Here is a 14,946-nt window from a genome sequence, read left to right on the forward strand (position 1 = left end):
ACCTAATGACTACCATGGCAAAACTTTTCCATGTTTGCTGGCTAAATAACAGTAATAATAATTTTGATATTCTGGTTTAAAAAAAAATCTAGTATAGTTATTAATCTCTAATATAGGAACTTGCAAGCCTTCTTACACTAAAATTAATGCTTATGATAAAGCATATTAACTACCCATAAAAATCAATTAAGATTTAATTTTAAGGCCACTGATTGACAGACTATCAAGAATTCAAATGAATCTCACATTTATGGTAATAATTAAGAAAGTGATTCATTTATTGAAGAAAGAAAAAGGAACCAAATTAAGGAAAATAAAGCATTAATCTATTTAAAGTGTTAGGGAAAAGAAAATAAGAGATGCTTTTACAAACCAAAGCAATTACTAAGCATCACCTCTCACTGCATCACTCAATGTTCTCTATTCTCTACATTTCAGCCACACCAGGCCACCAAATAGATACCTGGTTTCCAAACCACAGGTCACAACCCTTCACTGGATCGATGAGATCATGAAATCAAGTTTATGAGTCAGAACAAATATTTTAAAATAAAAGGAAAAAGAGAAAAAAGCTGTGGGTAAGGCATGTGGTATGGGTAGATATTATTTTTTGAAACATTACGTTTCATGAAATTATACATATGAGTGTTTGTACTGGCTTCCGACATAACATGTATTTCTTATTGTGGGTCTCAATTTTAAAAGGCAGGCAGGTCACTGAAATGTATAAATGTGGCATGCATCTGCCTGTGTTTATTCAGGCTTTTTCAACCTTCCTCCCTGAGGCCTATTGCTCATTTCATCCTCCAGCACATTGCATTCATACATAGCAGTTGCTCAACAAATACCTGCTAATTAAAAATAAATTCTTAAGCTACAGTAGCATGCATTTTATTGACACATCTTGAAACAGACCTAAAGATGACTTTTTTAAAGATATGGATATAACTCCCCCACTTCAAGCCCCCCAGTTCTCTGCATTCAGAGAACATATTAAGGGAGGATGGGGTTGGGAAGAGAGGCTATACATTTCCTATACTATCCTGGAAAATGAACAATAACAAACATACTTTCTATTAAATTAGCAGGGACTTGGACTTAAAGTATTGGAGAATATTAATCATATCTTAGATTTGAACTCTACTTCATTTCAACTAAAAGCCTCATAAGAGCCTAGATTTTCATGACAGCCTTCTATCACATAACTTCCTTATATTTAAAAACAAAAAAACAAAACCCTATAAACTAGTCTAAAGGATCAACTAGCATCAGTGTTGCAGAAAATGAATTAACTAAAAACACATTTTGAAACTAGGTCAAAGTTTCTAACACTCTCTCCGCCCAAGCCCCCTCAATTTAGAATATTCCCTTAACAAGAAAATGTATTCTTCACTATTAAAAAGTTAATTCGGTTGAATTAAAATCTGAGCTGCTAGCAAGAAGGCACCCCAATTTGATCACAAATAGGTTTAGCATTATTAATCTATAATTATATATTAGGGACATTATGTTTTCCCTCAAAAGCTTCACGGTAGCATTGTCAATACTGGAGCATTTCTTTCCTAGGTGTAAAGTCATCTTTGCAACATTCCGGAAAAGATTTACACGTGATCCCGTGACATGATCTCATAAATCGTCTCCAAACACAGAGAACCTCACCTATTTGGAAATACAAAATGAGTAACCAAATGTACAAAGGTGTGTCAAAAGTAACTATAATTGCACATTTCCCACTAGCACCCTCTCCATTTCCCTGTGTTTTTGCAAATCATTTAAATGCCATGGAATCCAATCTTCCAACTTCATCAGCAGTTGCAAGTGGCACTAGCAGGCAATAGACAGCTCATGCCAATTCAAAGTACAGTATTTAGGCCATGCTGCAATAAAAATAAATTTTAGTTTAAAAAATCAAGTTAGGCAATGTATGCCTTGCTTACTCAGACTGAAGTGTGCTGCAAACATTTCACAGATTATTCAAAAGAATGGATAATTTAAATTAAATTGAATCCCCAAACTCTAATTCAATATGCTACAAAAACCACCTACTATGGCCAATTGCAGAAAAAGATGCTTTGGCATCTTACTCTGATTCTTTCCTCCCACTCAGCACTCTTCCTGTGCTACACATTCCAGTACTTGATTATACACTATCTTACATTGTTCTCATATTAATTGCTGTGTACGTTTTGTCTCTTTGAAGGCAAGAACCATGTAGGGGACTTCCCTGGTGGTGCAGTGGTTAAGAATCCGCCTGCCAATGCAGGGGACACAGGTTCGAGCCCTGGTCCAGGAAGATCCCACATGTCACGGAGCAACTAAGCCCGTGCACCAGAACTACTGAATTCAGCCCGTGAGCCACAACTACTGAAGCAAGTGCACCTAGAGCCTATGCTCTGCAACAAGAGAAACCACCGCAATGAGAAGCCCACGTACCACAACGAAGAGCAGCCCTCGCTCAACCGCAAGTAGAGAAAGCCCATGCGTAGCAACAAAGACCCAACGCAGCCAAAAATAAACAAACAAACAAATAAATAAACCATGTCTTGTACTGAGTCATTTTTATTCCAACAGGATCGAGAATTCTGCTGCTCAACCCAGTATCCTATGGAAAAAAAAAATTCTCACACTGGAATCAGGAAACCTGGATTCTACACCCAATTCTATGACATGGTGTGCCTCTGTGTAAGTCACATATCTTTTTATTCACTTATGAAGCTAGAGCTCCAAAGTTTTTTAACAAAGGCAAGTATTAAGTGAACCATATGAAACTGCTATTTTTTGTATGGGAAAAACGGTCAAATGTCAAATATCAGCAATTTCATATGGTCAACCTAAATAGTGATATAGATGTGTTAATCTATCCATGGCCTAGAAACTGGATCATACAAGAATAAAAAGAGCACGTGCACATGTGTGCGCACACACTTCATCTTGAAATGCTTATGCCACACACACAACCGTTTTCACATGTTAATGCTGTAATCTTTGCACATTTTTAAGCCTTCATATTACTAACTCCCATTGTCTTTACTGCCAAGTTTATCGCAAGTTGGAAAGACACTACCACCAAGCAGGCCCTCACAATCCAGTCTGTCACACTCTGGGCCTTTCTAGATTACCTCTAAATCCAAAAATGTCTTTCATTGCACGGATAAAAAAATTAATTCACAAGCAAACATAAAAAATACATTCTCTACATTGCGTGACTTTAAAATTTTACACGATTACTTAGTACGGCCTGGAAACAGATGTTTCCCATGACTTTTCAAGACCAAGTCTAAGAAGGCATGTCCTCAAAGACCTGAAAAATTTCAAACGACCATTTAAGATGAAGTACATCAACCTCCTCCTACTGCAAAAACTGACTGTTCTATTTGTGAGTCTCCAAGGTACGTTCTTCCTTATCAAAATACCAAAACCAAATATTCCGAAAAACCTACAAGGTTTGGACTAAAGGACATCAGCAATCAGCACCAAGGAGACCACGCCCCCTGACAAAAAAAAAAAAAAAAAAAAGAAGAAGAAGAAAGGAGAGGAAGGAGACGGAGAGTAAGAATCGTTGAAGTCTTCGGACAAGTCTCTACCTTGGGCTCTGCATCCTCTCAATCCGTTTCTCCTGGAAATAACCAGACGCATCTATGCAGATCCACGGTTCTTTCACGGCTCTGGGTTAGTCAGCAGCATTTAAGGTGCTGACGAACAGCAGCGCCAGGGCGTGAGCCCAGTGATAACTGCAAGCCTGGGCGTGAATGCCCACACCTGACAGACCTTCTCGCGTTCCCTCCCCAACCTGCGGGCCTGGCTGCCCCACAGCCCACCAGCATTCCTCGAATTAAGGGGACTCCGAGATCACCCTGCCTGGCACCCTTTCCGCCCCGACGATCGTGACTGCTTGGCCAGCACCGCCGACTTCGGACAGGGCCAGCGAACGCGGCGCCGCCCCGCCGGTCCACCGATGGAGACGGGAGCCCAGAAGAGGCCGGCCCGCCGCCCGCCCCTCTGGCCCAGCTTGGCCCGCGGGCTCCCCGGCATAGATGCGGGCCGCCACTCGGCCGGCCGCGCGTCAAGGACGTCTCCTCGCAGTCCCCGCGGGACCGGGGCGCCACCCCGGGCAAAGCCGCCAGCGCAGCTCCCCCCGGGTCGGCAGGAGGTGCCGGCTGCCCCTTTCCAGAGCCGGACGGAACTCGAGAACCGCCACCTGCACAACCCTAACCCGCTCCCGCCCACCGCCGCCCTCCTCACCTCCCTATCTCACCAAAGGCCACAGTCCCCGGGAGCTGGCGCTCCGCGCGTCTCCAGTCAACGAAGACGCGGAGCGGAAGAAACCTTTGCTTCTACGCACGCTCGGAGCCGGACGAGCCTGTGACCAATAAGGAAGGATCGTCCGATCGTCTAGCCAATCATCTGGGACTTGCTCGGCCTGACGGCGCTACGTCACGAACGGTCGCCTTAACAACCGCCCACAGCTCTCACCCGTGCTGAGAACGGGCACCGCACCATCTCTCACCATGGCTCAGCCAACCAATAGCCAGTCGAATCCCAGCACTAGGGCCTGCCTATTGGTCACAGAGCCGTGGGGGCGCACGCATGGAAGCTGCCTAGGCGAAGACGATAGGGGATCTGGCGGGTGGAGTGTCCTACAGCCCAGGACCTGAGCTGGGGTCACTGTGGCTGTGAGAGTACAATGGCCAGGAGTAGTAGAGAGCAGAATTGGGGCGTGAAGATAAACGCAGGGTCAGGTCAAGGATAGAATGCACAATTACTTGGTGGAGAGAGGTGGAGGTGGCCCTGAAAACCAGGATGTACAAAAGGGAAGGTGGCAGCAAGGAGCAATCCAAACCTCAAGCTGACCCATTTCCGAAACCCAAACCGACACTTTCCTGTGATTTACCCATTCCTGTAAATAGTGTAAATGGCTCCAGTCATGGGGTTTCTCTCTCCCTCCTCCTCTTCCCCATCTCCCTCCTTCTCTTCCCCCTTCTCTCCCTCTCTCCCTACAGCACAAGGCACTAGGCACAGACTGTCGATTCGCTCTGAAATGTGCCTGCTTTTTTGTCGTGTCTGCTTTCCCTCTGACCCCTCCCTGCTGCAGACCTTTATTATCTCTTGCCTGAAATAATGCAATAGCCTCTCCTAACTGGTCTCTCCACGCTTAGGTGCTTCCACCTTCCAATCCTATTATTCCGTTGGCCTACCCCCAAATTACCAAGAGTTGCTCATTGTCTGTTGAATTAAAGAAATTGGCAACCCCAATATGGCCCTACCCCACATTTATTATCTCTCACTACTTCCTGTGTCAACCCTACATTTCAGCCAAAAGAGTAACTGTCCTTTTTTCAGTCACACTCAGTACCTTTTTGCTCCCTGTTTATGTTCTCTGTTTAATCTGGACATGCCTGCACATTTCAACTGTTGAAATCCTAACTCTCCTTCAAGGACTATTTCATATGTCACCTCGTTTCCTGATGCCCTCAAATACAGTCATCTCTCCCTACTCTGAACACCCATAACATGTCCATATTCTGTGACCTGTGTTATTATTATGTGGAACTTTCTTAAGAACAGGAATTGCAATCCCCTCAACGTTTAAAGACCTATATTTTGAAACGCAGTCCCGGATACCCACTATACACTCAGGAGGAGTTTTAATAAACTATTATCTTGATAAATTCTCATAATCCTTATGAAATAGATATTTCCATTTACAAGAAAAAATGAGTTTGTTAAACAACTTGCTTTAGATCACATAGATAATAATTTGGAAAACTGAGATTTGAACACATATCTAAAACTTATACTGGTTCTACTATCCTCCACTGCTTCAGTATAGGATCTTTATTCCTATCTCTTTACGAAATACTTTTCAAGCACCCATTATGTGCAACGCACCTTGGTTGGCACTGGAGTTATAGCAGCCACATGACAGACATGGAAACTTCCTTTATAAACCTTATACCCCTTCATAAAATTAGATGACTGTTAAATATTTGTTGAATTGATCATAATGGAAGGAAAGAGTTTTCACAGTGAAGAAGACTAAGGGGAAGTAACCAAAAACTAAAGTATCCTATTATGAGTCTTATCAAAAGGAAGAAGAAGAAAGAAAAAAAGATCTGTAAGTACTCAGAGCTAGAAACTTTGTCGTACTTTTAATGTCCCCAGAAGTCAAAAGGACCAGCTATCTCAGAATTATAAGTTACAGATTATATAAATGCTTACTAATATAAATTCAAATAAGGATTATGAAGGTGTTTCAACAAAAAGTCTTTAGACCAAGATCTGGAAACTGTATTCCCAAACTCGGCTTAATTAAGAACGCCAGTGAGATTATGAGTTCAAAAGCAAGTAATAAAGAAACTCTAATTGTCTAGTTTTATGTTCTTAAAACAACTTCTATATGATTCCCAATTTATGTCAAAAGGATCTTTATGCACTTAAATAATAATTTGTACTTAATGATAAATCACAAAATTTGACAAGGACACACATAGAAGGGGAAAGTGGGGGCGTGGGGACAAAGGAATCTGTGCTTTCTTCTTTTGTGGGTTTACCCTCACAGCAAAGAGTTTATAAAAGTACAATTTAGATTTAAAGTAGTGAATGGCCCACATTGCCATCTTTATCCACATAGCTCTTAGTATTTACTTATATAAGTATGTTAGCCCTCCATCACTTTTCCTTCTTCTTGTTGTCATAGGCCATGCTTTAGGATGAGGAATTATAACAGGAACAATAATAACAATAGTAGTAAAATTTTACATAGCTCTTTCTATGCACTAGCCACTTTTCTAAGTGCTTTATTTTTATTAACTCCTTTAATTCTCATAACATTCAGAAAGCATTAGTAGAATCTGCATTTTACAAATGATGGAGCTACAGAAACAGAGAAGTTAAGTAATCTGCCTAGGTTTACACAGCTGGAATATGAACTTTGAAGTCCATTTCCTGAGCACATGCTCTAAACCACTCCACTGTGCTATCTTTAGTATTAGCACATATCATGATTGTTGAAGCTTCTGATGATCCATTGTGAAAGACCTTTCATAACATCAACAAAGAGTTTTACTTATTTCCCATTCACAGTTCCCAGCTGTGTTCAAATTTATATCTTCCAGCTTTGGGTAATTTTCTCTCTCTCTTTGTCTTGCACAAAATTTTTTTTTTTAAATTTCAGGGATGTCTTTTTTAACTAGTACATTACAACTGATAACTGGTCACTTAGCTTTTGGCAGATGTTGTGATTATCGCTCCTGCTCAAGGTCAAGAAATATTCACGGAGGAGCTACTCTGTGCTAGGCAAAGGGCTAGGCACTCAAGGTACAGATTCTTATATGTATATATATATTTTACCTGTGCCGCACGGCATGTGGAATCTTAGTTCCCCAACCAGGGATTGAACCCACGCCCCCTGCAGTGGAAGCGCAGAGTCTTTTTTTTAATATTTATTTATTTGGCTGCGCAGGTCTTAGTTGCGGCATGCAGGATCTTTTAGTTGTGGCGTGTGGGATCTAGCTCCCTGACTAGGGATCGAACCCGGGCCCCCTGCATTGGGAGCGGGGAGGCTTAGCCACTGGACCGCCAGGGAAGTCCCTCAAGGTGCAGATTTAAATAAGAAAACATACACAAACGGATCCTTCCAGATAACATGGTAAGGGTTCTGAGTGAGGTATGCCAAGGGTCCACTGAGAAAAGAGGTAGGGCATGGAGTTGGGGTGCAGGGCGTTTTGAACAAGGGGAGGAAGTGGTTTGAAGGAAGGCTATTGTAGGCACTAGAGTCAAGATTGTGAGCATGAGAATGGAGGTGACAGATACAGGAGCAGAACATTTAATTAGGCAGAAATCTTGAAGTACTGTAGGATAGGAGATATTTAAAAGGTGAGGAAGTCATGAGCAGGTTGGCTGATCTCAAGTTTCTACTGGTGGCATCTCACGTGGGCCAAAGTCTTGGCTACTCCTCTTTTTAAATTTTTTTTGCTATTTTACTTCAGTAGCAAAACTTAGAATTCTGCTTCTTTGTTTCTAAAACTTTCTAAACAGAAATCAATAGCTGGAGCCTCTCTTGAAGTTAGGAGCAAAGGTCTCTGCAGGAGAGGGTGCCCACAGTTAAAGATTTCTTCTGTCCACCAAACCTGCTTTCACTGTTTAATAGTGATTTTCTTTAGTTTCCCCATTCCTCTCTTTAGGCCCTTCCCCAGCTTTGTAGAATCAGTTGGGGAGTGGGTATGAGATATATTGGAATATATATATTTTTTTTCTTTTAAAGGAATTTACACTCCTCAGGAAAAAAGAATGTTCAGACAGCATATCAATAGAAACAGCATATCTATAATGAGGAGTAAACATCTATTCCCGAGATTCTTAGGGATTCTTGGCTAGGGTGACTGGTTCCCAAAAAAAGTCAATGAAAGACCAATAAAAGGGGAAAGAAAAAGAACTCATTTTGACCCAAGTGTGAGCACCACTTTTTCTCCTTCAGTAGCAAACCTGGTCCTGGTCTCAGTTGATAAGAGTGGAGTGAGCCATTTACTATAAAATCTGTATCCAGCTCAGTTGTCAAGTCCCCAGTATCTTCTTCCTGTTCACCTTCATTCTTCCAATCCCAACCTCTTCCTTCAGCTTTATATTTGCTCCCAGTTGAGGGAGGAAATTATAATGGTGCGAGAAAAAACAAGGCAAGTGTAAAAGAAAATAAAGAAGGATGATGGCGCAAGGGGGCTCTCTTCAGCTTCCCTGAGCAACTCCATTGAAAGAAAAGACAAAGAACAATTGCCCAGGCCTGCAAATAGCAGGCCATCTTTTAATATGAAAGTACTGTCGCTCGTACGTAAATATGGCCCAAAAAGTATATAGCACCCTAACTGTATCTGCTACAAATTGCAATGAATTTGGCTACAAGTAACAGAAAGCCTAAACTAGAAGTGGCTTCAACAAGATGAGCGTTTCTTTTTATTCTTGGGTAAAGAAAACTGGAAATAGTTCATCTAGGATTAACATGGAAGTGCAAGATGCTTTCAGGGACCCTTCTGTCTCTCTGCTTCACCATCCTCAGCCTGTGTTTTCCATCCTCAGGGTCACCTTATGGTCCAAGATGGCAACTGGAGCTCCATTTCCATATCTGCATTTCAGTCCTTTTGGAAGGAGCAGAATAAAAACAAAAGGGTGGAAAAAGGGCCCCTCCCAACTGAGTCAGCTCCTTTTCATTGTTTATATCTCAGTGGCCAGAAATACAAGGCCATACCTAGCAACAAGGGAGCTGGGGAATGTAACCTTTTTTTCGACAATGTGCCCAGCTCAAAACTGAAGAAAGGCTCCCACCTCTAAATCTTCCATATTGTCCCCACACTGGGTGAGCATACAGTAAGTACCCAAACCAGTTGCTGATCACTTAACTCAAAAACAGGAAACAATTTTACTATCAAGATTTTAGGGGCATAGCAAAAGATATAAACCTAAGATCAAAGATCTGTTATTTTATAAACATTAGCTTGAAAGGTCAATGGAATTCTCATTAACATCTAGACTTGAGTTTCAGCTAAATCCACCGAAAATGTATAATATTACAAATGGTTGAACATAAAAAGGTAATCTGTGAAACTAGCAAAGAGGGCTCTCTTTCTCTCTTCTCAGAATAAAGGGTCTTGGGAATCCCCTGGTGGTCCAGTGGTTAGGACTGCACTTTCACTGCCAAGGACTCAGGTTCAGTCCCTGGTCAGGGAACTAAGATCCTGCAAGCCAAGTGGTACAGCCAAAAGAAAAAAAAAGAAAAAGAAAAAAAGAATAAAGGGCCTCACTGGTCTTATTCATTGCTTTAACACCTGTAACACTGAATGAATAGTTACCAGCAACTTTCAACCAGCGTGTGGTCTTGATTTCCCTGCTTTTTCCTCTGCATCGTTTAATACCTACCATGATCTCCATGCTTTTTTACCACAATGGCTACCTCCTTCTCTGAAATTGCTTAGGCCTGTGACTCCTGCCTCCCTGAGAAGGTTTCCAGTTCTTTCCACATTTGTTTCAGCTGGACTGAACTGAAACTAGTTATTGATGCTTTCAAAGCCCATGTCTTGGGGGCCCCGATGAGCACTGATAAGTCTCCTGACCTTGTCTCATCCCTAAAATCTTACTTTTTCCGTTTGACTTTGCTCTTTCCAGGCCTTGAAGAATTTGTGCTTCTTGAATGACAGTATGTTATGAGATGTTCTTGATAAAATCTCCCTAGCTGGGTCCAAACATCCCTAAAGCTAATTTTTCCCTTCTCCTGGAGAATGAGTAGAATTAGCAAACTAACCTCTGTTCTCAAGAAAGGTATTGCCTGCTTTGTGACCACCTAGAGGGGTGGAATAGGGAGGGTGAGAGGGAGATGCAAGAGGGAGGCAATATGGGGATATATGTGTATGTATAGCTGATTCACTTTGTAATAAAGCAGAAACTAACACACCATTGTAACGCAATTATACTCCAATAAAGATGTTAAAAAAAAAAAAACGAACGGTATTGCCAAGGTCTCTGTGCTTCCTCTAGAAAGATGGGCTGTTTATCTTCCCCAAGGGAGAACATAAAACATCTGCAAAGACTGCTCAATGCCTCTCTGCTCAGAACTCCCGCTTGCTTGTTCTTTTGAAATACACGTTTAGGAAGGAATTTGACCCATGTACACCAAGGAAAGTTAAGATAATTATAGTTGGGCTAATAATTTTTGCCCTAAAGAAGGTAATGCAAGTAGCCAGAACAGACCCTTGCCCAGTCCTTTATTGAAACAGTTGCTCTAGAAACTCTCCAGGAGCTTGATTACAGGCTGTGGACAAAGCCTTAGGTCTCCTCTACTTTATTCCTCACAAGAGGAGCCATCTTTATTTTGGAATCTAGGACTAGTTGGACACCAAATAATCTCAATTTTGGTAAAGAGTTTAAAGCTCAGATTGTAATATCTGGCCATTGTGTGACACTGCATTTAATAGGGAATAAAGTGAGAGTGAAACTGTTTGGTCTCTGTTTTTAGGTGCCCTTCTCATTCTAGTAAAAAGAAAAAGATAAAAGTATAGTCAGGTACAGAGAAGGAAGGCATTCTGATTTGGGTAGCCCTTAAATATAACAGAAGCATTTCTGTCCACTCTCCCCTGCACACATATGATAGACCCACTTCTCTCTGGTACCCTATTCTTTCCAAGCAGGCCTGAGTGAGTCTAAAACTTCAACCTGCTTTTTCAGTTGATCCTATTCCTCCTTCACCGAGAGTAGGACTGTCTTGGTTTGCATTCCCCCAAAGGCAAAGACTGGGTCAAAAACCCTAGTGCAGTAACTCATTTGGGGGATGACTCCAGGAGGTCAGAATAAGAATGCAAAGAATAACAGGGAAGAAGGAAAAGGCCAGTATCCAGCTAGCCACCACTGTGGGCAACTGGGGCTCAGTTCTGCTGGGGACCCTCTGTAGAATGGCCCTCTGAAGGATGGCGGAGAGGGGGTGGGGGAGTGGTGGTGAGGTGGGATCACTTGTCCCTCACTCTTTGGTTGAGAATGCCTTCTGGGGCACACTTCCAGCTACATGTACGCGGAGCAGAGATACTGAGGCTTTGGAAAAAGCCTTGAGACAAAAAAGTTGGAAGACTTGATGGTTGACACTTGAAGGTGGAAGTCTTCAGCCTGCCAGGAATTGCTGCTGCTGCTGACACACGAGCAGGAGACGTGGCAAGAGGTACCTCGTAGCTGTGAGGACTGCATCATGGGTTGCCATGCCAGCCTTTTCATTCCTTTTATATTCCTACTGGGCCTCTTTTGACTATAAGCCCTAAGCCATTTCAGAAGCTGGCCCTGTTCCCCCCAAAATCGTTATAATTCCTTCCTAATGCCTGGGCAATAGTATTCCACTCACAAACCACATTCTGAAGGCCTCTTATTTTCTCACTTTGGTTGTCCTTGGCCTCTGAGTAGACCTGGTCCCCGTAACTGGTGGATGTCAACATTTTTAAGCTTGCAAGTACTCTAGTTTACATATGGAAAGTGATCAATATATATTTGTTGATGGCTCTAACAATAGTGAAACTATGACTCTGGTTATAAATACTGTTAAGCAGGAACTTGCCCAGTCAAGTCAAGTCAACAAACATTTCTTGCCCTGAGTATTTCAAAGAAAGGACAAGAGGGCTGATGGCTGGTTAAGCAGGAATTCATGAAGCTTCTACATACAGGTGGAGTTACTATGATTCCAATATGTAAACTCTTATCTTTGTTGGACAGAGGAAGCATATTATTTGTGGGAGTTATTTTCTAAAATCAGTGTAAAATCAGAACTCCAGCAGAATCCCAAAGCTTTTTAATTTTTTTAAAACCATGTGAGGAGGGAAAATGTCCCAGTCAAAAGTATCCTTGAATTCTACTTATATTTCTTAAAATATAGGGTGCATATTACAGATTTGACAGAAATTCTTCTGCACACTAGATTTGACACCACCTGACTACTGAAAGAGTCTATCAGAGATAGGTAAGCGTTTGAAACTTTCTGCCTGTAAGATTTAACTATGAAGTCCTAATATGCATGAGAACTAGCTAGTGAATGGTAATATATCCCTGCTTGTCTACCGAGTTGCTCTAATCTGTGTCAGTGTTACCCTTCTACTTGCTGTTAGATTTGAGATGTACTTCTTGTTATGAGAATTAGCCCATTATTTGTGATATATTTTGCAAATGTTTTCTTCCAGTTTGTCTGACCTTGCTTATAGTGATTTTTGCCATGCAAAAGTTTTGGGTTTTGTTTTTGTTTTTTTAAATGTAGTCTTTTATTATATCTGGATTTTGAATTATAATTCAAAAGCCTTTCCCTACACCCAGATTATAAAGGAATCCATCTGTGTTTTCTTTTAGTACTTGTTGGGTTTTGTTCTTTACATTAAGATCTCTGATTCCTTTGGAGTCTATTTTTGTACATGGTGTGAGGTGTAGATCCAATTTTGTCTTTTGCCAAGTGGCTGTATTCCGGTTTTCTTATACAGAGAACACTGTATTCTCTGCAGCCACATCTATAACTCCCTCTTAGGGTGAGTCACTTCTGCCTGTATTGAATCATCTTAGTTTTTTTGTTTGGTTCCAACAAAACAAACAGTATCCTTGGTTCCAAAGGGTACTATTTTCTGAAACTGCTTACAGATTCTGGGGTGTACCTTACCTGGAGTCCTAGTGCTTCATGAAAAGAATATTGTATTTAAAAAACACTTTTCTGATGGTCCAGCCCTGCTCAAGGATTGTGGATATTTTAAGTAAGGTGGATGATATGGTTCCCATGATTAAGGAGTATATGTAGAGTGATTAGAAAACAAATGAAGACTGCATAGAACTAATGAAATTTACATTTTGGCTTACTGTCTCAATACCAGGAAGTACTTTCCCTGCACTAGTGTAATTCGTTTTTTTAAAAATTGAGATGTAGTTGATTTACAATGTTCTATTAGTTTCAACACGGTGATTCACAATCTTTAAAGATTATACTTCATTTATAGCTATTATAAAATATTGGGTATATTCCCTGTGATGTACAATATATCCTTGTAGCTTTTTTTGTTTTTTTTTTTTGCGGTACGTGGTCCTCTCACTGTTGTGGCCTCTCCTGTCGTGGAGCACAGGCTCTGGACACGCAGGCTCAGTGGTCACGGCTCACGGGCCCAGCCGCTCCGCAGCATGTGGGATCCTCCCGGACCGGGGCACAAACCCACGTCCCCTGCATCGGCAGGCGGACTCTCAACCACTGCGCCACCAGGGAAGCCCTAGCTTATTTATTTTTTACATAGTAGGTTGTATCTCTTAATCTCCTACCCCTATTTGTCCCTCCCCCCTTTCCTCTCCCCAATGGTAACAACTAGTTTGTTTTCTGTATCTGTGAGTCTGTTTCTTTTTTGTTATATTCATTAGTTTTATTTTTTAGACTCCACATGTAAGTGATAACATATAGCATTTGTCTTTCTCTGACCTATTTCACTAAGCATGATACCTCCAAGTCCATCCATGTTGTTGCAAGTGGCAAAGTTCTTTTTATGGCTGAGTAGTACTCCATTTTGTGTGTGTGTGTGTGTGTGTGTGTGTGTGTGTGTGTGTGTGTGTATCACAGTTTCTTTATCCATTCATCTGTTGATGGACACTTAGGTTGCTTCCATCTCTTAGCTATTGTAAATAATGCTGCTATGAACTTTGGGGTGCATGTATCTTTTCAGATTAGTGTTTCTGTTTTCTTCGGATATATACAGGGTAATTAGTCTTTACGAATGAGTTGCTTTTGAATTATTCTTTTCAGCTGCAGATAATGGAGAACCTAACTCACAGAGGTTTAAACATTTTTCCTCCTCTCACATCAAGAAATCTGGAGGTAGGTGGTTACTAGCATTGGTCCAGTAGCACAATAGTGTCAGGAATAGCACCTCTACAATTCTGTTGGCCTTTGACACATGGTCCCAAGAGGGCTGCTGAAGCTCCAGGTGTTACATCTGGGTTCTGAATAGTAGTAGAATGTGCCATCCCCAAATACACCACTTTGGCACAAGGATAATTTTGAACTAGAGGCACTTGAAAAATAGAAGATTCAGGAAAGGCACTGTGACCTCCTTTTTTCTTCCTGAAAGCACTTTTTCTTTCATGTGGAAGATGCTCTCTCTACACCAGGAAGGAAAGAATATTCTTATCACCAGAGATCAGGAGTCAAGGCTAAGGGAAACCTGTACAAACAGATTTGTTAAATCAACACTTATATTCCTTTAGCCTCCCCATATATTTTAGTTACTTTTCCACAATTAGTACTCTTTGTTCAACCTGGTATATAAACACTTAGGTGTAACTGCTTTTTGGGTCTTCATTTTTCTGTGAAGTCTCTCACGTAGATGTAAAAAATGAAATTTGTACACTTTTCTCTTGTTAACCTGTCTTATGTCAACTTAATTCTCAGGCCCAGCCAGAGACTCTAAGAGG

At 41.4% G+C, this 14,946-nt stretch overlaps 1 protein-coding gene across 7 annotated transcripts in view; it reads right to left on the reverse strand.

Annotated features, from left to right (window-relative positions):
• HMGCR (3-hydroxy-3-methylglutaryl-CoA reductase) overlaps positions 1-14,946 on the reverse strand; it is a 53,460-nt gene that overhangs the window by 16,768 nt on the left and 21,746 nt on the right. The window contains exons 1-2 of one of the 7 annotated variants that reach the window (XM_032626439.1): positions 4,243-4,290; positions 3,585-3,616 (exon numbers count right to left, since the gene is read on the reverse strand). The exons of 2 other annotated variants lie outside the window; for them this stretch is intronic. The gene's annotated coding sequence lies outside the window, so the exon portion shown is untranslated. Of the gene's footprint in view, positions 1-3,584; positions 3,617-4,242; positions 4,352-14,946 lie in introns of those variants that run through there. 4 more of the 7 variants (XM_032626436.1, XM_032626435.1, XM_032626441.1 and 1 more) reach the window with 4 other exon arrangements.

The sequence above is a fragment of the Phocoena sinus genome, chromosome 3 (genome assembly GCF_008692025.1).
Source record: "Phocoena sinus isolate mPhoSin1 chromosome 3, mPhoSin1.pri, whole genome shotgun sequence".
NCBI classification, from domain to species: Eukaryota; Metazoa; Chordata; class Mammalia; order Artiodactyla; family Phocoenidae; genus Phocoena; species Phocoena sinus.